Below are 22,617 nucleotides of genomic sequence, written 5' to 3'. Positions count from 1 at the left end.
ACACCCAAGAAAGCATGGGGTGGCTCACCAGAAACCAGAGATGAATTCATATAGAATAGAGGAAAGGGTTATATTTAGGTCAATCTACATGAACTATTAGTTTTACCAGGTTCAAATCGAAAGAAGGCCATGTGGATCGTGGTTGCTTCATGCCTGGGCTGAGAGGTAACTCATGGATTCATTCTTTAAAGGGAAGATAAATGCTGTGTCCCCAAACCCTTAACCTGTGACTAGGAAATTGAGGCAGGCTCTTTCCAGCAAAGCGTCTTAGTTCCTCAGGTAAGAAGGGGAGTCCTAGTTCTACAGATAAGGTTTTGAAGACCAAATCCCTTTACATCTATGACTCCACAAACAGGTGTTCTCAGCACAGAGCCCTGGGTGTTAATGGGCAGAGGCCATTGTCCCCAGTTCCCTTGTCCTATGGACAGGGCAGGTGCCATGGCTTCTGACAGTCATGTGGGGACCTACCCTGAGAAGGGGACCAGGGCTGGGTCTAATGCTGTGCTCTCCCACTGACACTTTTACTAGTTTCTTATTTGAACTTGTCCCACAATTATATTTTGCAATGAGCCTTGCTCAGTAGCTGGCCACTTTTATTCAAATTATCTCTTTGAATTCCCCTAAACAAACCCACCAGGTAGGTATGCCCCAAGGTTTATACAAGATGGTCCTGAGGACTAGAAAGCCATGTCTGAGGCCACAGGCAAAACTGACTTCAACAGTTGATTAAAATTGGCTGCAAATCCAACAAAAAGATGTGTCCAAGGCCGCAGTCTACTAAGTGGCAGTGATGTAACTTGGAGCAAAATCGACCTCTCTTTCAATGTTCCTGCCTGCCTCCTGCAGTCACCACAGTGTCCTGAGAGCTTTTCCAGGACATTCTCCTATAACGAGAAAGCTTGAATAGCGCTGTCAAATGCCAGCTATCTGGTGCTAATGAGATCGGAATTGGGCGGGGCACAACCTTTAAAAGAATGGTGGGGACTTCCCTGGTGGTCCACTGGTTAAGAATCTGCCTTGCAGTGCAGAGGATGTGGATTCAGTCTCTGGCCTGGGCACTAGGATTCCACATGAGAGAAAGAAAGTGAAGTCGCTCAGTTGTGTCCGACTCTTTGTGACCCCATGGACCTCTGGCCACCAGGCTCCTCTGTCCATGGAATTATCCAGGCAAGAATACTGCAGTGGGTTGCCATTTCCTTCTCCATATGCCATGAGGAGACTAAGCCAGTGTGCTGAGATGAATATCCTGCATACCGCAACTAAGACCTGAAGTAAATATATGTTTTTAAATCCCTTTGTAACACGGCAGCTAGGTGACACACCCAGAGGCGCTATGACAATTCCAAGGCTGACCATAAAGGTCAAAAAGGAGGTGCTGACCCAGTTCCTGGAAATCCCAACCCTTTCTGCACAATAGCTGGAATACTCGTCCCACTCATTAGCCTATGAAATGACCCACCCCTATAAACACCGACAGCCCCATACCCTGGTGCTGGGCTTGCTTTCCAAGATGGCCCACACTCTCCGTGTAGCCTGTTTCCTCCCTGGATTGACCTTCCTTCACCATGACTCGCTCTTGAGTCCCTGCCTGTGTGAAGCCAAGTCCCCACATTCAGCAGCCCTCCCAGGGACTCGGGCCTGACCTGGGATGCAACCATCCTGTCTCACCCCACTCTTTCCCTCAACGCTGCTGCCATCTCCTCCAGCCTCAGAGATCACTGGACCATTAAAAGAGCATCCTCTTTTCAGTTTGTTCATTGTTTCCTTTGCTGTGCAGAAGCTTTTCAGTTCGATGGATCCTACAATTTAGCTTTGTTTTTGTGGCTTATGCTTTTGGTGTCAAGCTCAAAATCATCCTTGTGAAGACCCATGCCAAATAACTTTGCTCCTATGCTTTCTTTTAAGAGTTTTGTGGTTTCAGGAGTTTTGTGATTTTTGTAAACCTTTAATCTATCTTGCATTGAATTTTGTGTAGGGTATAAGAGGTCTTACTTGCTCAACCAGGGATGGAACCTGTGCCCCCTGCATTGAAAACTTGGAATCTTAACCACTGGATGGTCAGGGAAATTCCAACTGTAACTGCTAATTTGTCTGTCTCTCCAATGATTCCTGTAAGTTTTCTTTAAGAATTTTAAAATTCCTTTGCTAAGTACATTCCAATTCAGTATTCATATGTATTCTTGATGAATTAAACATTTTTTCATTAGGATAAATACCCCTCTCCATATCTGGTCCTTGTCCTAAAAGTTACTTGATTGTGCTGTGCTTAGTCACTCAGGCATGTCTGACCCTTTGTGACCCCATAGACTGTAGCCTGCCAGGCTCCTCTGTCCATGGGGATTCTCCAGGCAAGAATACTGGAGTGGGTTGCCATGCCCTCCTCCAGCGCATCTTCCCAAACCAGGGATCAAACCGGGTCTCCCGCACTGGAGGTAGATTCTTTACCATCTGAGCCACCAGGAATCCTGTCAATGAACCAATACAGCCTACCACGTGTTCTTTAAATTAATGTTTCCATAGCATATCTGTCAGCTCAACAGTAAAGAATCTGCTTGAGATGCAGGAGATGCAGAGACATGGTTTTGATCCCTGGGTCGGGGGAGATTCCCCAGAGGAGGGCATGGCAACACACTGCAGTAATCTTGACTGGATGATTCCATGGGGGTCTCAAGAGTGTTGGACAAGACTGAGGGTCTAAACAATGACCACTGCATATCTGTTTCCATCCTTTCATTTTAAATCCACTTGCCTTTATATTTGATGTCTCAAGTGGGTTTTTTATAGTTAATTTATATCTGATTCTTTTTTTTTTTTTTTTTTTACTGAAATGACCATCTCTCTCCTTAAGATAGGGTCTAGAATCTTAGCATCAGACTTTATCCCATCAAGGTGAGCCAAAATCCCATCTAGTATCATAGACTTCATTTTTCAGTTTTTCAGAGCAGTTTTAGAATTGAACGAGAAGCACAGAGTTTTTAGGTAGGCTACAGTCAGTGGGGTCACAAAGAGTCAGCACCTCCACAGTCCACAGAGTAGCAGAGTCGGACACAACTGCAGCGACTTAGCACACAGGCACACACCCCTGATCCTGACGCTCATTGCTGGTTTTCTGTCCAGAACTGAAGATACCTGCGCTCTCTGAACTTTGACCCCTCTCTCTTGGACTCAGAAGAATTGTTGGTCTGTTTGGGTTCTTGTTGCCTGAGCTTTAGGCCTGGAAATCTGTAGAGACTGGAGATGTCGTAAGTCTCACTTCACTTGTTTTCTTTTCTTTTTTTTCTTTAAATGGTTAACCACATAACATTTAATCAGCGAATTCATTAATTTGGCTGCCTTGGACCTTAATCATGGCAGGCAGGATCTCAGTTGTGGCATGTGGGATCTAGTTCCCTGACCAGTGGTGCACCCAGGCCCCCTGCGTTGAGAGCACAGAATCCCAGCCACCAGACCACCAGGAAAGTCCCTCACCTCACTTGTTTTCTTCTCTCCTCATTTAGGGTCCTGTACTGCTTATGCAAGAGTCTGAATCAGTAGTTTCACAGGTTTTGCCTGGTTCCTTAGTTGTGTACTGTAGGAGGGCAGTATAGAGTCCCATCACAGTCCATTTATTTTTTAAATGCTGAATTCTGCGGTCCAAGCTCTTGTCTTTGAAGGTGTTCCCTTTCTTCCTGAGATAATCAGGTGAACAACTCCCCTCACCTCGGCAACATTCCTGTTCTCTCCTGGAGCTGCATGTTCCTGAATGATGCCCCTTGCTTTAGTTCCTGCTGAAGATCCCAGTCCCTTTGAGCTTTCCTGTTATTTTTCTGCACGTTTCAGGGGCAGTGATGCAGGTTCTATGAGCAGGTTTCCATCACTCTGTCTCCTTTTGCTTCCCTCCCTTTCCCTCCCCTCCTCTTTCTCACCCTCTTTCTATATCCTCAGCCTGTCTCATCTTGTGGAGGGAAAACTGCTAAAGGAGAGGTAACCCAGCTCCAAGCTTGTGTAGACGGTGGTTCCAGTGAGCTGCCTGTACCACCTCATTTATTTTACCCAGCAGCTTCAGGCAGGAGGTAAGACCTTAGAAACGGGAGCTCTGTCCACTCTGCTCAGAGGGGCTCGGGAGTGGAGGCCTCTTCTGATGGACCATGGGACGAAGGAAGCAATGGAAACCACGTGGCTACTGGTCAGTGGGGCTTCCCAGAGACCCGCCATCATCACCCAGGGTCTCTGCAGAAGCTCTTCCCTGAGCCCTGTGCTCCCCGGGAGTGGCTGCCTCCTGAGCCTCCCCAGACTCCCTGGTCCTCAGCCCACCCCCAACCCCCACTCCTGGCTTACCGGCTCTGGCATTTGGGGCCACCCTTCTTGCTCTGTGTTTCTTATCTTCTGTTCATTTTGCCCACCATCTGTGTCTCTGTGTCAGTTATTGCAGGGTTGCAAAAACACGCTGTCCACATCATGCTAACACAACCTCAGCTGCAAGTCTGTGGCCAAGTTTTGGTGAAGAAACTTTGAAACTTTCCAAGACTGTCTTGTGTCTGTGTTGGGAGGGGGGGGCGGGGGCAGGGTGTTCTCAAAAGGTTCTGCAACCCAGGAAAAGTTATTTCAGAGTGTAGACACCCACAGCCCATCCCTGTGGGGCTTTCTGGGTGGTGCCTCCCATCTTTTTCCTCTTCACTTGTCCACATTTGGTCATGAGTCAGTCAGGGTTCTCCACAGAAATAACCCATTTCTTTAAGGAATCATCTCACACCATTACGAAAGTAAGTCCCAAAACAAACAAACGTTCTGGCAAGTCCCCAAACAAACAAACAGATCCAGTGCCAGTGTGGTAGACCAGCAGGACTCAAGGAGGAGCTGATGCTGGAGTTCAAATCTGAAGGCTGGCTGCTGGCAGAATTCCTTCCCTTTGGGGGGAAGTCAGTCTTTGTTCAGACCTTCAACTGATTGGATGAGGCCCACCCATGACACACAGGGGTAATAATAACCTGCTTTACCAAAGTCCACTGATTTAAATGTACGTCTCATTTCCAAACATCCTCACAGGAACACCAAGAATGACGTTTGGCCAAATATCTGGGCAGCAAGGCCCAGCCGTGTCCATACGTGAAATGAAGCAGCACAGGGAGGTTCTCAGGTTCGCTCTTCTCTGTCTTGTCTCCCCTTTTCATTACAGTGTGGGTTTCCAGCCATTAGAATCTTTGAGATGGACAGCATTTGTGGTCCGGTAGAGGTGAGGGGACACATGGGAGTGGTCCTCCGTCCCTCCTGTCCGGCCCATTTACCCATTTAAAATGAGACCTAAAGGGCTCTTTTTATTACAAACCCTGCATTTTGTCTTTGACAATTTTCAATTGAAGCAGAGCTTGCGTAGAGTGAGGAGCATAGATCCTGATTGTCCAGCTGGAACCCACATCCCTGTCAAACTATGGGATGGCCCCATCCAGCCCCAAGTGACCTTGACCCCCTCCCCTCCTCCTCTCCGACCCTCTCCTGCTCATCCCGCCTACAGAACTCTGTGGAATCTGGGTAGTGGGGTCAGGACATATCCTTAGCAGTGCATGGACCTCCGGCTTTGTATTCCAGTAGTTCTGATGAGTTCCCATAGTTTAATGCCAGTAGTTCTCAACTGACATGGTTTTTCATTGTAGTTTACCTTTAAATAACATTTACCCTCATCTTCACTGAATGGTGTGCATTAGTCCCTTGGACTACAAGGAGATCAAACCAGTCAATCCTAAGGGAAATCAACCCAGAATATTCATTGGAAGCCTAACACTGGAGCTCTGATGCTTTGGCCACCTGATGCAAAGAGCCAACTCATTGGAAAAGACCTTGATGCTTGGAAAGATTGAGGGCATGAAAAGGAGGTGGCAGAGGATGAGATGGTTGGATGGCATCACAGTCTCATGGACATGAATTTGAGCAAACTCCGGGAGATAGTGAAGGACAGAGCAACCTGGAGTGCTGCAATCCGTGGGGACACACAGTTAGACATGACTGGGAAAGCAACTGAACAATAACAAGAACAACAACAGTGAACTCTGGGAGGGGGAAGGGACCACGAACTTGTCTGTGTTTGGCTCCTGACAGGTACTCCATAAAGTCTGTTTCCTCAGTGACTATGGAGCCAACACTGAGAACCGAGGAGGGCTTAGTCGTTTACTGGGCTTAGATTATGCATGTGGCCTCTGCAGCAGGGAGCTGGAGGCACCACCGGGGTGGCAAAGTGAGCCCAGGGCACACAGTTGGTGTCAAGAAGGGAAAACACACAAACAAAACCCTCTCAGCCAGGACCTGCGAACCCTCTGTAATCTCAGTTTTAAGCAACTGCTCTCGACTTCCACCTCCTGTCTTTCTGGCTCAACCCTTTGTAGATGAATAACCTAGAATCTTGACCTGATGCTGCTAAGCCCCTTCCCACGCCCCAGATTCAGCCTGTTTTCAGGACGCCTCATGCACAGTGGGTCCTGTCTCCCCACTGGCCCTGCTTGGATGCCTCCTTCCCTTCCCCTCTGCTTGCCTTCACTCCCCACGACTGCTTCACTTGGCACCTTCTCCTCCAAAGCTCCTGTCAGCTCACCACGCCCACTCTTAGCTGCGAGACGTCATGCCAGGTTTTCAAAGAAAACCAAAGCAACCAGAAATGAATTTCCCCAGTTGTGGCCCCCAGGTGTGTCTATGTCTGTGCCCACATGTGGCGTGTGATTCTCTCCAAGCTCCCTGCACACTTTCCTGTCTCTTCTCCCTGCCCCCCGTCCCCGGTCCCCACCACCTCCTTTTTCTTTCAGCATCTTTGGAGAGATTCTGAGTGGTTTCTGTTTGATGATGACTCATCTTTGTCCAGGTGAAATATTCCTGTGCTATTTTTTTAATTTATTGTATTTAACTGCTTGCTTTACACTGATTCTATTTTTTTGTCTGTTTCTTTTTTAATTTGTGCCAGCTCTTAGCTGTTGCATGCAGAATCTTTAGTTGTGACACGTGAACTCTTAGTTGTGGCACGTGGGATCTAGTTCCCTGACCAGGGATCGAACCCATGCCCCAGCATTGGGAGCTCAGAGTCTTAACCACTGGACCACCAGGGCTGTCCCTGTACAATCTATTTTAAAGAGGTTTTGTAGGGGGATAGACAGAATTGGGTTCCAGGCTACAGGGATTTCTTCCTATGATGAATGATTGTTACTATTTTCAATGGGTAACCAATGAGAATAACACAAATGGACCATGACCATTCTCATAACCAGATTCACAACTGCTGCCTCCTAAGCAGACTGCTTCCTACCAGTGTGGTTCCCTCATGTGATGGTCAAGTCAGCACATCTCTTCTCCTTCCTGAAGCTGAGCTTCCTGTGTTATACAGCAGCTTCCCACTAGCTAGCTGTTTTATATATTATGGGTTTATAACAGTCGTTTACCTTCACTTCCTGAATCCAGTATAGCTACCGAGTTATTTCCAGATTACAAACTTGACAGTGTTATTTTCTCATTTAAAGTCCTTCAGTTTCTTCTCTTTGCTTACAAGACAAATTCAAATATCCAAACCTGAGTCTACATATCCTACAGTGTTTCCTTTTTCTTTAGCCAAAGGACACATGACTCCCCAAATTCACATTGAAATCTACACCTTTCTATCTTTGCCTGTGATCTTCCTTTTTCCAGGACTGGCTTCACCACTGTGTGTCTGTCTGCCTCATAAATACTGACTCATCCCTTAGACCATAAATCAAAAACTGACCTCACAGCAATGTTTTCTCAACCCCTACCCCTAATCCCACCCCCACACCATAGGAGCAGGAACAGCTGTTCCTTCCTTTAAGACCCCTCCTCCTCACTGCAGTGAATAGTGATGAACTGTTACAGTGTGGATCTGTTTGATCCAGCTGAAAGACCCTGCATTCTGGGAGCACACTTTGTTCATTTTGTACCTGATTCTGCCTAGGAACTGGAAATCGTGGGAGCAGAGAAAATGTGTCTCAGGAAGAATGGTGCTGAGCCAAGCTGCCCTGTGCCTGGAAAGGGGGCCAGGAGAGTGCTAGAAACTGAGAACCAGGTGATGCCCAAAGGGACCCATCTGACTGTTTCCTATCTTGGTGTAATTTCTCTCACTTGGGTGCTTTGCCCAGCAACTTCAAGGATGTTAGATTACTATACTCGTGTAACATGAAGCAGGAAGATAAGCCTACATTCTGAGTAACTTACTTCCTTTTATTAAGCACGAGGGACAAACATATTTTCTCCAGAGGCAGATGATTTGGCTTTTACTTAGTGCAGGAAGTATCTTTTTGCTAAGAAACCATTCATCGGAGCCTAGTGTCAGCAGGTGCGAGCCATGGGATCCGATACTGTAGCATCTCAGAGTTGGAGGGACCTAAGTGATCATTGCTCATTTTCCAGATGAGAAAACTAGGGTCCAGAAAAGAGAGGCTACTTATTTCCCAGGGTCCAGAGGCAAGTGGCATCTCTGGAGCCACAGCCCTGGTTTCCTGACTCTAAAATTGGTGTTTTCTCAGTTAATCCTAAGACTCAGTAATGACACTCTTTCATGGAGGAAATGTCTAGAGTTCTGAATAATAATCAGAAGAGAAATCAGAAAATAAAAGAAGATTAAAAAGGTGAAATTAAGCAATGTTGTGCTATTTCCTTTTATGGACACTTTTTATTGCCAAAGTATTTTTGTCATTTTCAACCTAAACCATTTTTATGTCTCCCTATTTCAAATGCACCTGATGAAGCACCCTCCACAGACCAAGGTACTGAAAACCCCAAGACTCTTCACTTCTTCTCAGCTGAGTCCTTGCTTCCCTGCCCCTGCCCACTACTTCCCCGCTGATGTGATGGTTCAAGCGCACGTCTAGGTATGATTTACTGCATTGTCTCCCCAGACCTGTTTTCTCTCTTTTTCTTGCTGGCATGCTGCCCTATTTCCTCTTGATTTCCTCCCTTCTGCAGGGGGATCTGACCATCTTAGCCCTAAGGCCGTGCCACCGTGTCACAGAGAACTGTTCTCCACCTTCTATCTCCTCGCGTCCTCAGTGTTCCTGGCATTGCAGCAGTGCTCAGACCCTCCTACACCCTCCACTGGCCCAGCAGCTCAGCTCTCGGGTGTCCGGGTGACTGGCTCCCTGAGCTTGCTGAGAGGGAGGGGCGGTGACGAGCCCCCTACATTTTGCAGCCTCGCGTCCCCTGCAGTCTCTGCCGATGAGCCAGGCCCAGGCACAGAGGCCCCGAACGCCAGGCGCTTGCCCTTGGGTCCCTGCCAGGAGGCGCCCCGCGTCCTCAGGTGCCCACTCAGTGATTTCTCTGGTTCACTAGCGCCCAGTGATGGGAACACGGCGGGCCGTCAGGGTGCCTCCAGGATCAGGCCCTGGAGGACGAAGAAGAGGTTCCTCAGGCCCCGCTGCCCACAGGAGGTAGAGGAGGTGAGGGAGCGAAGCCGAGGACCCAGGTGGACAGTGTCTCGGCTCGGGGGACCCCAGGCGGGAGCCCAAAAACTAGGCCAGAGGCCATCCTCCCCCGGTCCCCGCTCTGTGTCGGGCACGCGTGCCTCTCAGAAGTGCCTGGAGCCACGCGCCTCAGAACCCGGGGGCCCTGGGGGTCAGCTCACCCAGCTCTGGCATCTCCCTGATGAGGGCCTGGAGGCGCCGCGAAGGGCCGTGACCTGTATTCCGAGGCAGAGCCGGACTGGAGCGCGGGTCCGAAGCCTAAGTCCAGCGTCATCTTTCCACATGACATCCCAGAGGTGTCTGAGGCTGCTTCTGAGGGAGCGAGGGGGCTGCGGGACAGGACACGTGCGCTGGCGGGGCCGGCTGTGCGTCCACCCGGGGCTCAGTCCTCCTGACCTCCATGTGGTCCTGCTCCCTGCGGAGGGAACTGCCGCTCGAGGTCGCCCTCCGAAGGCTGCAAGGAGGGTCCCTGGGAGGGTCACAGAGCGCTCCGCGCGGAGAGGGTCCGGGGCGCTCTGCTGGAATCCTGTGCGGTGCTTCCCACACCCAATACACTTCCGGGCGCAACCAAGGCTCTTGGCTGCCGACTGCGGCCCAAGACCCAAAGCCACCCGTGCGCACGTGGGATGGTGCCTCCCCCAAACCAACCGAAGGCAGAGCGTCAGGGGCTTGAAGGGCCCTTTCTTGTTCTCACTGGAAGCACGACCCTGAGACTGGAGCGTGTGTAGAGGCGTGCAGGCCGGGGTCGGGGGTCCTGAGCCCCTGAGACAGGAGCGATGAGTGAGCCCCCTCCAGGTCCAGCGTGGAAGGCGTGGGACCCCGGGCTCGGATGGGAGAAGTCTGGGCACAGACGAAGAAGGAGAAGAATCCCACGTTCCTATGGTTCTGTCAAAGGTGCTTCCTGTTTCCAGGCTCGAGTTACTCTCCGTCTGGTTCACACCTAAGGGCTCAACGCTGAGGAGTCTCAGTCTTGGGTTTTCAAGACCTCGGAGTCTTGTAGGTGAAACAAGGTCGACAGTAACAGGACTCCCAACTCGTTCATGACTCAAGGTCATCATTCAGTTTCTCTAGTGAGAGAACGTGGGCTCAGAGTGGGGCCTGTCCTGTCAGAGTGCAGTCAGTAAGCTCCTCAGAGCAGAGCCGGGTGGGAACAGAGCTGCCAGGACCCGACAGAGAAGAGACATGCTTACCCAGGGCCACATGCTCCCTGGCCTGCTCTGCTGGAAGAGCACGTGGGGAGCAGACTGGGGCCTTTTATGGCCCCAAAACTGAAGAACTTTATGAGATTCTGTGACTGCTCTCTCTCCCTCCCTTCTTCCCTCCATTTCTATTTTCTCTCCTTTGAAGTAGCAACCATCCTTGCCTTGGACAATTTTCTCACAGCCCATACATCCTCCAGAGATTTCACTCAGGGTCCATAATCAGAATTAGCCCACATTACTAGACCCAAGGTGAATTTTTATCTCACTCTAACTTTTCAAACAGGAATCTTGACATGAACTCAGTCATCTCCATTTTGACCCTGCAAGAGTGCTAGACTTAATACCAGGGTTGCAGAAGCACTGGGTGTTGGTGTTGTCATTAAGATTCCCTCCATTTCTTCACTGGACACAGTCATTTCTGACCACCCAAGGACATCTTGGCTGAAACTACAACTTGTGCTTCATGCATGAGTTGAAATTCTTCATCAAGCCCTGGAAGAAAAATCAAAGGTTTTTACAGAAGAAATTACACATAAAGAAAAAAAGGTGGAAGCATCTATTTAAAACACAGTAACTGTCTTTAAAAACTGTTTTTGAAAAACCTTGTTTCATTTTTGGAGATTGAGGAAGTTGATCTTTGACAGGAGAAAGAAGGGATAAAGAAACAGGTAAACAGGGGAAATGGATAGAAACAAGTTAATGTTTGCATTGTCATAACTGAGAAGAGTTTGCAGCATAAAAGACATTTACCAGAGGATAACCCCTAGACATGATTTGGACCTTGTTTGACCACAATTTCTTCTTCTGTGAAGTAAGGACGTTGGCTTTGAGGATCTCTGCCAGTTCCAGGCATTGTGAGTCAATGTCTTTCATTGAGAGCAGAAAGGCAGAATCCTACACTTCAGAACCCAGGAGGTTAATGATAATTCTTACAGACCTATAATGTTAGAACTGCAAAACCACTGAGAAGTAACCACAAAAAATCAAAATCAATAAGAGTTCAACTTGTGGGCTAGTAATGCATTATTATCCCAGATCTACAGCTTTTTTAAATGCAGACAGTAGCAGTTATAAAATGTAATGAAAGAAGAATGTAACTCAAAAAGAAAAACCATGAAATATCTAGGAGTCAATTTACAAAAACACTCTGAAGGACCCAGAAAGAAACTTACTGAAGGTAAGTTTCTTAGTACAAAATGTTGTACTAAGAGGAGGCAAAAACATCTAAAGGGAAATCTAGTTCTTAGACTCAATCACCCACATATCATTTTTTTTTTCTTTAGTAAAACCTGTAATTTCAATGAAGCAATAACATTGTGTTTAACTTGATGGAATAATTTAAATGTTATTTGGTAATGGAGAACCAGTGAGTGTAGCCATGCCCTCTGAAAGAGACTAAAGAGGGAGATTTGATTATCTTGAACTTGAGGAGCTGTGTTATTAATAGCTCAGATCACTTAGTGCTGCCTCTGGCAGAGACAAACAGAAGAGCAGAAGGAACAGAACAGTCTCTGACCAGGACTAGGTAGGTGCCAGGCAGGCTGTGTGGTTTAGGTGCTCTGATGGGTGTACAAAATGTGTCCCCCCATCCTCCCCTGGATGGCCTGCTGTACTTGGATCACCCGGGTGGCCCTGATCATTTTCAATTCCTTCCAATCATGTATGAGCTTGTTTCTCTTCCATGCAAGACTAGGTTTCCTAAGAGGACAGAGATGTGAACTCAGACATCAGCCTTCCATATGAGACATGTGGGAGTGAGGGCATGTCTGTGGGCTCAGGAAATTCATAGTGCTGGATGGTGCAAGCAACAGTTCTCAGGTCACTGCTGGGAACTTGTCTGTCATAGGTTTTCAGAAGAGCCTCCATTCCAGGGCTGAAAGAATTAAGGATGAAACTAACCAGGAATACAGACAGAACTAGATAAACATACTAATAAATATCTTTGAAGAAAACCAAATGTAATCTCTAAGGGTAGCTATAAATTTCATCTATTAGATGAGCAAGCACACAGCTAAAAGCAAGCCAGAAACAATTTTTGCAATACATATAATATAGGATTAGTGACCTTAAATATACATGGGATTCTGAGAAGTCAGTAAGGAAAGATGAATAGAAAAATGGGTAAAGTGTAGGAGATAAAAATAACCAAAAACATTTTCAAAATGTTCAACCTCAGAAACAATTTTTTAAATATATTAAAACAAAAAAGAAAATATTATTCCCTCATTCAATTTGGAAAAATTGAAAAAATTCTTAAAACCACTATTAATGAGAATATTGGCTGTCAAATATACTTTTTAACATTGTCAGTAAAAGGATAAAGTGGTACAACAGTTTCTAGCATAGGCAATTGGGAAAAACCCATTAAAACTTGAAAAATGCATATATATATATATATATATACAGAGAGAGAGAGAGAGAGAGAGAGAGAGAGATTCGAATTGTAGGAATTTATACAAAAGTAAGTGTTAAATAGATTTCTCAAGATATATATATATATATATATATATATAGTCATAGATTTATGAGGCAAATTAATTTGAACAGATGTAAAATTTTTACAAGATAATATTTAAGTGGTAAAAACACATTGGCATTGAGTGTGAAGTAAGATTCTATGTTTTAAATTAAAAATAAATATTTACACAATTTCATTTGCAAAGGGAAAGAGCTGAAATATTCTGAATTGTAGGTAGTAGTTATAACTGCAGAGTGGGCCTATGGGTTTTTAAAAAATCTTTCATTTTTGCATTTACTTATGACCTGAAATTCTGGGTGTTTTTAGTTGAAACTTCCTGATGTGTATTATTTTTTATAATCAGAAAAACTGTGATAGATTTAAATGAAAGTAAACATTAAAATTAAAATCCTAGAAATAATTGGATATATTTCTCTACTAATTTTTAACCAGTACAAACTCTTTCTTCCTTATGTGGATTCTCTAGGAATATTATAACCCACCACGATTCTGCATCTTCCTTTCAAGTAGCCCTGAAGATCCAATCAACTGGGCCCTAAATCTTTTCTAATGAACCTCCTCACCCACAAGGGGCTGGCTTTACCCTCCTTTTGTAACAGCCAGACTCCCGCCCTACCACTGGCTTTGGATGCTCCAGCCTCTGCCTCACGGTGACGCCACCTCCATAGATGTGGGCACAGGAGGGCCTCAACCCCAGATCTGAAACCCCAGGTCTAAGCAAACCCAAGGCGAGTGACAGCTGGGGCTCAGGGAGCAAGAAAGGACGGAGCAATCACACTCCTCCTGCCGAGGCAGGCGCAGGGCCCCAGGGTAGGAGGTCGTGTCTGCTCTGGTCCTGGAGGCCCTGAGCTCCTCGGACTTCTGACTGTGTCCTTGATCCTTCCCACCAGGCCTTCTGGGACCTCGGTTCCAGGACAATGAGGCTCCTCCATGTCTTCCTCACCGCTCTCTTGATCCTCTTCCAGGTACTGCCTGGTAAATACCAGCCACGATGCCCTTTCTTATCAGTACTTGGTTTTTCCTTCCCTAAGTTAACCATCATCAGAAAGTAAAGCATGACAGAGCTACCAGTAGGTCACTTCCACACCCAAATTAGGCATTGAGTGATTAGAGAATTCTTTCCAAAGCATGTTTTTGGTCCAAAGACACCCTAAATGTCTTATTGGTGGTAACTTTCTCCCTCCTCTCCTTTCCCTGGAATGAGCTGGATGATTTGTGAACTAAATCAGTTGAATCACTTGGCTAGTATAACCCAGTATGAGACAAAGTTCCTTTATTCAGGCCTGGACCGGAGACCTCTTGCCACATGTCACGGTGTGACCTTGAGTTCTGCAGGACAAGGCTTCCATCTGACAAGCCTGTGAGAGCTGGGTGGGTTTTGCATGATGGGGAGGTGGGGTGACTGGTGAGGCACACGGGGCAGTGGTTACAGACCCTGCGGTTAACACCCAGGTGTTCCTGTGGCACGAAGGGTGTATATATATATATATTTTTTTTTCTTTCTTTCTTTCTTTTGGCTGTGCTGGGTCTTCATTGCTGTGTGGGCTTTTTTCTAGTTTTGCAGACCTAGGCTACTCTCCAGTTGCAGGGCACATGTTTCTCATTGCAGGGGCTTCTCACTGTGGAGCCCAGAATCCGGGGCACAAGCTCACGGTGCTGTCTCAGTGGCTTAGTTGCTCCCACATATGGGATCTTCTTGAACCAGGTTCATCAGCAACACTGACATCTTACATCAGAACAGAGAGTGAGGGATACGAGGGGGACATTTTTTATTGGAGTTTAGCTGGGAAAGAAGGGGATCCCAGTCAGATGGTGAGACCCCCCAGATTTCCTCATGGGACTTCCACGAGGCTTCATATAAATGTCTTTTCCATTCCCAGACAGCACTAGGGTGCTCAATTTTGAAAGACCCTGCCGTCTTCGGGGTGGAATCTGCCTGAAGCAAGGGACGCCGAGCTATGAGCCCTTCAGAGGACCCTGCCGGGCATTCACCGTTTGCTGCAAAATAAAGCCGAGCTGATGGAGGCAGCCCAGCTGAGGAACCCGGCGAGAGACACTGAGCAAATCTCCTCTTGGGCAAATAAAAGCATACACTTCTCAAATCTACACAATCGAATGTTTTTTCATTAGGACTGATGTTGTTTTCCATGGCAGGGTAGGCAGTGGGAGGGAGACAGTTATTATACTTTAAATTCTTGCCTGGAAAATTCCATGGACACAGGAACCTGACAGGCTACAGTCCATGGGGTTGCAAAGAGTTCGGCAGGACTGAGCAACTGAACACAAATGTTGCAACAGTGTTTTCATTCACAGAGCAAATGTGACCCTTCAGCCACTTTGGCCTGAGGCTGGAGTCCTGAGAGAGGTGCGATCATGCGGTGTCTTCCTTGTTCACTTGTCTTGTTCAAGGCGTGGCCCCGTCTGTAGCTTGCTGAGTAGGCCGCCTCTCCATACAGGTGTCACTCTCCTCTCTCTGGGGAGGGAGCAGGCCTTGACAGGATCACAGGTCTCTGCAGTTTACAGAGCAGGTTTAGAGTAGGAGGACGGAGACAGGATGCAAGGTGCCCAGGAAGCGGGGGACAAAGAGGAAGGAGAAGAGACATGAACATTCTTCCAAAACCTGAACAATCTCATGGGAAAGAAAGAGTGTAACGGGCATTGCGGAGATGTGACAAGGACCAGTTCTATAGCTGGGTCCCAATCAGTGATGAGTGGGCTTCCCTGGTGGCTCAGATGGTAAAGAATCGGCCTGCTATGCAGATTTCTGGGTTGGACAGAACCCCTGGAGGAGGAGACAGCAATCCACTCTAGTATTCCTGCCTAGAAAATCCCATGGACAGAGGAGCCTGGTGGGCTACAGTTCATGGGGTCAGGAAGAGTAAGACACCACTGAGCAACTAACACTTTCACTTGACTTTCAATCATGAATAATTAAAGAAAATTCAGAACAGGTTAGCAGATGAACAATCAGTGTACTGTTTCTGGCTTCTTTGTTTTGCCTCAGGTTTCATTTTTTTAAATTCCTCAGCCGAAGTCACGTATTTCAAATCTCAGCACCATCATAAATTATAGTAACTGGTAATGAAAGTCACTGTGTTCTTCTTTATAAAAATTATCGTGCTTATTCTTGAAAGTTTTTCCTTTACAGGGTATTTTAAAATCAACTTGGTCAATATAAAAATATTTTTAAATCCTCATTTCTAGATTATTACTAGTGTATGGAAAGTCGTGAGCCAATTTATCATTCTTTTAAAAATATAATAATTTTCACTTGATTCTAATACTTAATCCTTGAGGAAGGAGACCAGTAAAACATCCTGCAGTAATAAATAATTCAGTATCTAGTGTCAGATTCCTGATTTCAAGTTTAATTTCACCACATACAAACTCGAACACCACATTGAATATCTCTAGTCTTATTTTTTCCCCATGGATACCATTAGGGATGATATTAGTATTGGTATAATGTAAGACTAGTTTACTTCTGGTTGTAGGAAGGCCATCATAATCACCTTCAATATGCTTCACTTGGTGGGTTCTGATTAATTGCATAAATGTAGGATTAGTAATCAGCCATCATCTTGAGATGAGATGGAAAATACAAGAATTCTTGAGTCAGTCACTCTGAAGACATTTGTTAGAGAAAAATGCTTCACTCAGAATAAGGGGGAACATTTCTTATGAGAAGCCCAAGATTTTCTGGGTGAGAAAGGAAATGAAATCCAACACTCAACCTCTGAGACTCTAAGTTAGGGATGGCTCAGCCAAAGCCCGGAGACAGAGGAGAGAAACAGCAGGTTAAGGAAAACCAGGAGGAGGGTGCCTGGATGTCTGTTAGCATCACTGATGCCATCTTGGGCTTGTGCAGCTCCCACCATCCTTCTGCTGACCATGCCCGGAACTGGCCTGTGCAGTGAATCTCATCTCTGTCATCAGGGTCTTGTAGTTAATAGATATTGTTTAATAACCATTAGAACCAGGCAGCCTCTATGCTCTGTTAGTCCCCAAACAATGAGGATAACCTTTCCTGATGTATTCCCATGTGACTAGTTACCCTTACACAAATCTTAGGAAAAAAGATTCCTATTTCCAAGCCCCCACCTGCATACACCAGGTTAGCAACAAAATAGCCCCAGGGGCTCCTCAGAGGGAGCCTTGGAGTCCTTCTCTGTGAGTAAGTAAGGTGCTCCCCCAACCTTGATAAAAAAACGGACTGATTGATTATACCCAGCGGCCTCCTCATTTTTTGGTCTCAAGATGCCATCTCAGGTTGGTGAGCTGTTTTCATTCCTTCTGTCCTTCATCAGGGACACTAAGCCCCTGTCCCAAACTTGTTTTGATTCAGGCTTTGGCTAAGGAGCAAAGCCCTTCGACTTTCACTTACCCTGGAACTATGCTGTGTTTTATAGCACAAGAGTCAAAATCATGAGGCTTTATCAATCATTAGACATCACCATGGCCTGGACAGGGCCCTGAATCAGCAGGGTCATTCCTAGAGCACAGATAAAGCCCATTGTCAGATGCAGGGGGACCGTCTTCTGTACAAACTGAGCCAAGTGACATGCTACAATAGATCTCAGACACCTCTCAGCATCTGAAGAGAAGTGAATCCTAAACCCTGTGATAGTTTTCCTTCTGGAAGTCCCATTTGGTTAAGTACAAGAGTGACTATCAGAAAAATAAAAGATTGCATCTTGACTGTGCTTGTGCCTGAGTTGAAGTAGTGGATGGTCCTAACTCCATGAAAGCGAATGGAAAAAACGTCATCTACACTATTCACAGGTTCCCATAGAGTAAGTGCTCCATCAGTTTTAATCGTTCTTTTAGATTTTTATTTTTTTGATGTGGACCGTTTTCAAATCTTTATTGAATTTGTTACCCTATTACTTCTGCTTTATGTTTTGTCTTTCTGACCACAAGGCATGTGGGATCTTGGCTCCCCAGTCAAGGTTGGAACCCACATCACCTGCACTGGAAGGCCAAATCTTAACCACTGGACTGCCAGGGACATCCCATCTATTCATTCTTTTCTTTTTTTTCCCATCTATTCATTCTTATTTTTACTGTCATCATCACTGTTGTTCTCTTCAGGTCCTGCACCCATTAAGAGCTAACAAAAGAAACCCCTCCAGCTTTGCCAGGAACATTGTTAATCATTGCTCCTGTTTATGTCATGGGCTTTCGAAGTCCAGCAAATATTTTAGTTAGTACTCAGATCAGAACTCAACACTGTCTTCCACATGCAGTCGCCCTGATTGGACCTATAAAAGAAGCTTTGGGTCGCTTTTTATTCAACCCACTGAAGTGCTGTTTGTTTTCTCCTTTCCAGGAACTTGCAAGGAGTCTCTTCTGAACCAGCCTTGAAGCTGTCTTGCCTCCTCATCTTTGTTGTCTTCTTTTCTCAAGTGATACCAGGTAAATGGTCTCTGGCATTTCCCTGTCACGTCTGAGTTCAATTTCATTTCTCCAACCTGCTCCACTTTCAGAGAGATACCCTGGTGTCCCCAAAGCAGCTCAGGGATGCAAATCTGGGAAGAGAAGGAAAGGGAAGTTTCCCCGCTGGGTTTTCCAAAGGCCATCTGGCCTGGAGGCATAGAGAAGAAACCCTGAAGTCAATGGGAAAGAATGAAAACAAACCATTATCTGCTTTCTTTAAAGTCTAATATGATGACATAGTCATAAAATACATAGTCTCCTTTTTTAAACCTTCCACCCACTGACGTATGTCTGACTGATAGCAGTATCTAAAGTTTACCATTTTCCTCATTCCAGAGGCATTTTGTTCCTGGCTGCAGAGCATGAAAAAAGAGGAAGCTTAGAGGTATTCTTTAGGAGATAATTCATATAGGTAGAACCACAGCATTTTGGGAAAAAACACAGATGTATATTCTGCCCTATATATTGAGCAAGTGGTGGCAGGGATGAGAAAAGAAGAAGAGGCGGGGGTCTTAGCCCCTGTGTGATTGCTCCTCGCATCACAGAAGTGCTGACTGTCACGAGGCAGCTCAGAGGGCAGTAAGATCACTTGCATGTGGGGGAGGAGAGTGGCTGGTGTGGCTGAGAGGGGCTGGAGGGTCCCTGAGAGCCGGCGCCTCGCCTCCTGCAGGGAGTCTTGTCTTTTGCCGCCATGTTGAGCTTGGTGCCCAGCACCCTTCGTCTTCTATCTCCCCTCACTCACTTCCTCCCATCATCACATCACACCATGTGGTCGCTCAGTCGTGTCCAAGTCTTTGTGACCCCATGGTCTGGTCAGGCTCCTCTGTCCATGGGGTTCTCCAGGCAAGAATAATGGAGTGGGTAGCTATGCCCTCCTCCATGGGATCTTCCTGATGCAGGGATCTATCCCAGATCTCCCACATTGCAGGCAGATTCTGGACCACCTGAGCCACCTAATGTAAATACACTCATCTGACCAATCATTCCTTTCCTAAGTCTCACTGCCCAGGGCTCCTTGTGCTTCCCAGGGTGTTAGCTCACAAAACCTGACAGATAATGAGCTAAGCGAGCAGGGGCTGGCTGGATGCAGTAGCTCCCCCGATGCCCACCCCCAGAACCCGACCTCTGTCTGCTTCTGGTCAACAAGCTGATCTCTGCTGTGGGCCCACTGAGCACAGTCATCGATTCTGTGGCCTCATTCAGATGAGTGACTCCAAGTCAGTTTCCTCAGTGGGCTAACTTTCAATCAGAGAGAAGGGGCGGTAGATTCCCTTCCTCCACTGGGCTCTGAGGGGATGTCCTGGGTAAGAATGAAGACAGAGCTGCAGAACTCCTCATGTGAGATTCTCGGCACAGCGCTAGGGCATCTGTGGGTCCCAGCAATGGGCAGTCCAGAGGTCAGAGCTCCTGGGTCACAGCTGCCATGATGAAGCCCAGCATGGCATGGGTAGGCATCAGGACAGCCTCCATGATGTGGCACGTAGCTGCAGGTGCAAGGAACCATGATGAGCAAGCTCTCTGCTGGAAGCTAAGTTCTAGCACATTCCACCATCCTGTGGGTAGAATGAGCAGTTCAAGAAAGTGGAAACAAGGTTGACGTCCCTGAGTGGGCAGAGCGGAGAGTGTGACCCTGCTGCCAGCCCTGGCATTGACCCCAAAGGGCATTGACCCCCCAGGCCAAAGCCAATGAGAGCCAGCCCTCTGACCACTCAACCTGGGCTCCAAAGCTGGTGACCTCTACTAATGCCCCAGAGTGGACAGGCTGGACTTAGACGGTCCTTGGGGGGGCCCTTGCTTATCTCCCCCACCTCCTAAGAGGCAGGAAAAGCAAATTTTTTCCTTTTTTTTTTTTTTTTACTCTTTGGTTGCACTGTGTCTTTGCTCCTGAGCCCGAGTTTTCTCTAGTTGCGGTGACTGGGGGCTCCTCTCTGGTTGTGGTCCTCAGGCTTCTCATTGTGGTGGCTTCCCCTGTTGCGGGTCCTGGATTCTACATCACAGGCTCAGCCATTTGGCACATGTGGTTAGGTGCCCCGAGGCATGTGGGATCTTCCAGGACCAGGGATCAAACCCGTGTCCCCTGCACTGGCAGGTGGACTCCCAGCCACTGGACCACCAGAGAAGTCCCAAAACAACCTTAGTCCTGGTTTGGAGCCAGGTGGGCTATTCCTTTTCTCTTTTAGAAACCTCTCTCCCCTCAGCTGGTGCCCTGATCATTCTAGGTCCTTGGCTTCAGGGTCTTAATGTTTAGATCTTTAATCTTAATTGTAAGACTTATCTGAGAAACCCTGAAAGCAGGCATATGTTCTTAGCCTGGGAATAGTGAGTGACCTTCAGAGTATTGCTGACACTCTTCAACTACGTGGGGCATATGTGTGAGTATGTTCACAGATTTTAGTAAGAATCTGAGGTCTGTGGTACCATCTTATCTTCAGTGGGATGCCTTGCCAAGAAGATGAAAACACAAACTAACAAAATTTTAATGTGCTGTTTCCAAAAGACATCTGGTAACCCCACAATGGCGCATTTCAGAGGGCACAATAACAGGCGGTAAATGTCATCCCAAGAGAGATGTTTATAGTCTCTGATCCTAGTTTCCAAATTACAGCATAAAATTTCTATTCACAACAAATTTGAAATTCAGCCTTTCTCCTACTGAACAAGCAAGTATAATAGAAGGGACAAAGTGAGGGAAAAGAGGTGCATAAGACAATACTTTCCTGGCAGTGTATTTTGGGGATTCCTGGTTGAACTGAATTATTTCTTCCCCCGGATCATGATCTCAAGACTTTCTTCCAAAAACAGACATTTTTTGTTCTTTCTTTAGGTTGTTGAATGCTTAATTTGTGTGACTCTCACACAAGTGTGTGCCTGGGAAGAAAATAAATTGTCTTCGTCACATGGTAAACACTTCTGCTGAATGATGGACTCATGTTTGATGGAACTTTCTATATTAAGTAAACTGAGGAATTCACATTTAATGGATCATCACTGAATTACATTGGAAAGCTGAAGCCTCATTCTATCATTTTCTTTATTCATCGACTATTCTGTCAACATCTATTGAACACCTACTGTGTGCTAGAAAGTGTACTGGTAGCTGAGGCCATGGAACCAAAGTCTCTTCTCTTACTCAAGTTGGGTGAATGAAGGATGTCTTCCCAGTGAAGGCCATGTGTGAGCTGAGACTATAAACAGTGAGTACAAATCAGGCAGGGAAACTCAGAGGACAAGTAGCTTAAGTGTGTTTCAGTGTGATGACTGACACTGTGTCAGGGGCTGGTTTGAGAACCAGGCTGATGAAACTCGAGAAACTATGGTGAACAGGTGAAGGACCTGAGACACTAGAGAATTTGTCCTTCATCCTTTTAACAGATAAACACTGAAAATTTTACATGGAGGTCTGATGAGGGATGGGAACATGGAGAGACTGGGAATTCAGAGGCCACTGAGATTATCAGCAGCAACCACAGCTGCTTCAGAAGGCAGTTTGCTGTCTCTTGTGAAGTTAAGCACATGTTGACCATGTGGAAACCCATATGCCAATGGAAACACAGACGTCCTTCCACAAAGGGACACAAAACCTCGGTGACTTTTCATACTATAACACACACACACACACACACACACACACACACACACACACTCAAAGCTCTTTCTCCCAGTCCATACATTTGTAGACATATATGAACAGGTTGTCTTTCCTGAGGCTCAGTGCTAAATACTCTGCCTGCCAATGCAGGAGACACAGGAGATGTGGGCTTGATCCCTGGGTCAGAAAGATCTGAAAAAGGAAAGGACAGCCCACTCCAGTATCCTTGCCTGGAAAATCGCACAGACTGAGTCCATGGGGTCACAGAAGAATCAGACATGATTTAGCAAGTAAACCCCACCACCAACAAATTAGGTTGTGGAGAACATCCATTTCAACAGTCACAGAAGCAGAGTCTGGGACCTAGGAAAGGCAAGGCCTGTCCAGAGTTAATCAGCTAACGAGTGGTGTGACCAGACTTCCAACTGAAATCTTCCCATCCAGTTCATGACCTCATGCAGTTAGAAAGACCCCACAGGACCCGAA

General features: G+C 46.6%; 1 long non-coding RNA gene across 2 annotated transcripts; it reads left to right on the top strand.

Annotated features, from left to right (window-relative positions):
- The first annotated feature begins 7,793 nt into the window (after positions 1-7,793).
- LOC133239815 (uncharacterized) lies at positions 7,794-21,234 on the top strand. 2 transcript variants are annotated; one of them, XR_009733978.1, is made up of 4 exons: positions 7,794-8,032; positions 13,997-14,071; positions 14,987-15,261; positions 18,436-21,234. It is a non-coding gene; the product is annotated as an uncharacterized LOC133239815 (long non-coding RNA). The 2 variants fall into 2 exon arrangements; XR_009733979.1 differs by lacking the exon at positions 18,436-21,234 and having other exon boundaries at positions 14,987-17,308.
- The last annotated feature ends 1,383 nt before the right edge of the window (positions 21,235-22,617 follow it).

This window comes from Bos javanicus, chromosome 27 (genome assembly GCF_032452875.1).
Source record: "Bos javanicus breed banteng chromosome 27, ARS-OSU_banteng_1.0, whole genome shotgun sequence".
Lineage (NCBI taxonomy): Eukaryota > Metazoa > Chordata > Mammalia > Artiodactyla > Bovidae > Bos > Bos javanicus.
The sequence above is the reverse complement of the archived record's forward strand: the minus strand, read 5'-3'. Positions and strand labels throughout refer to the sequence as shown.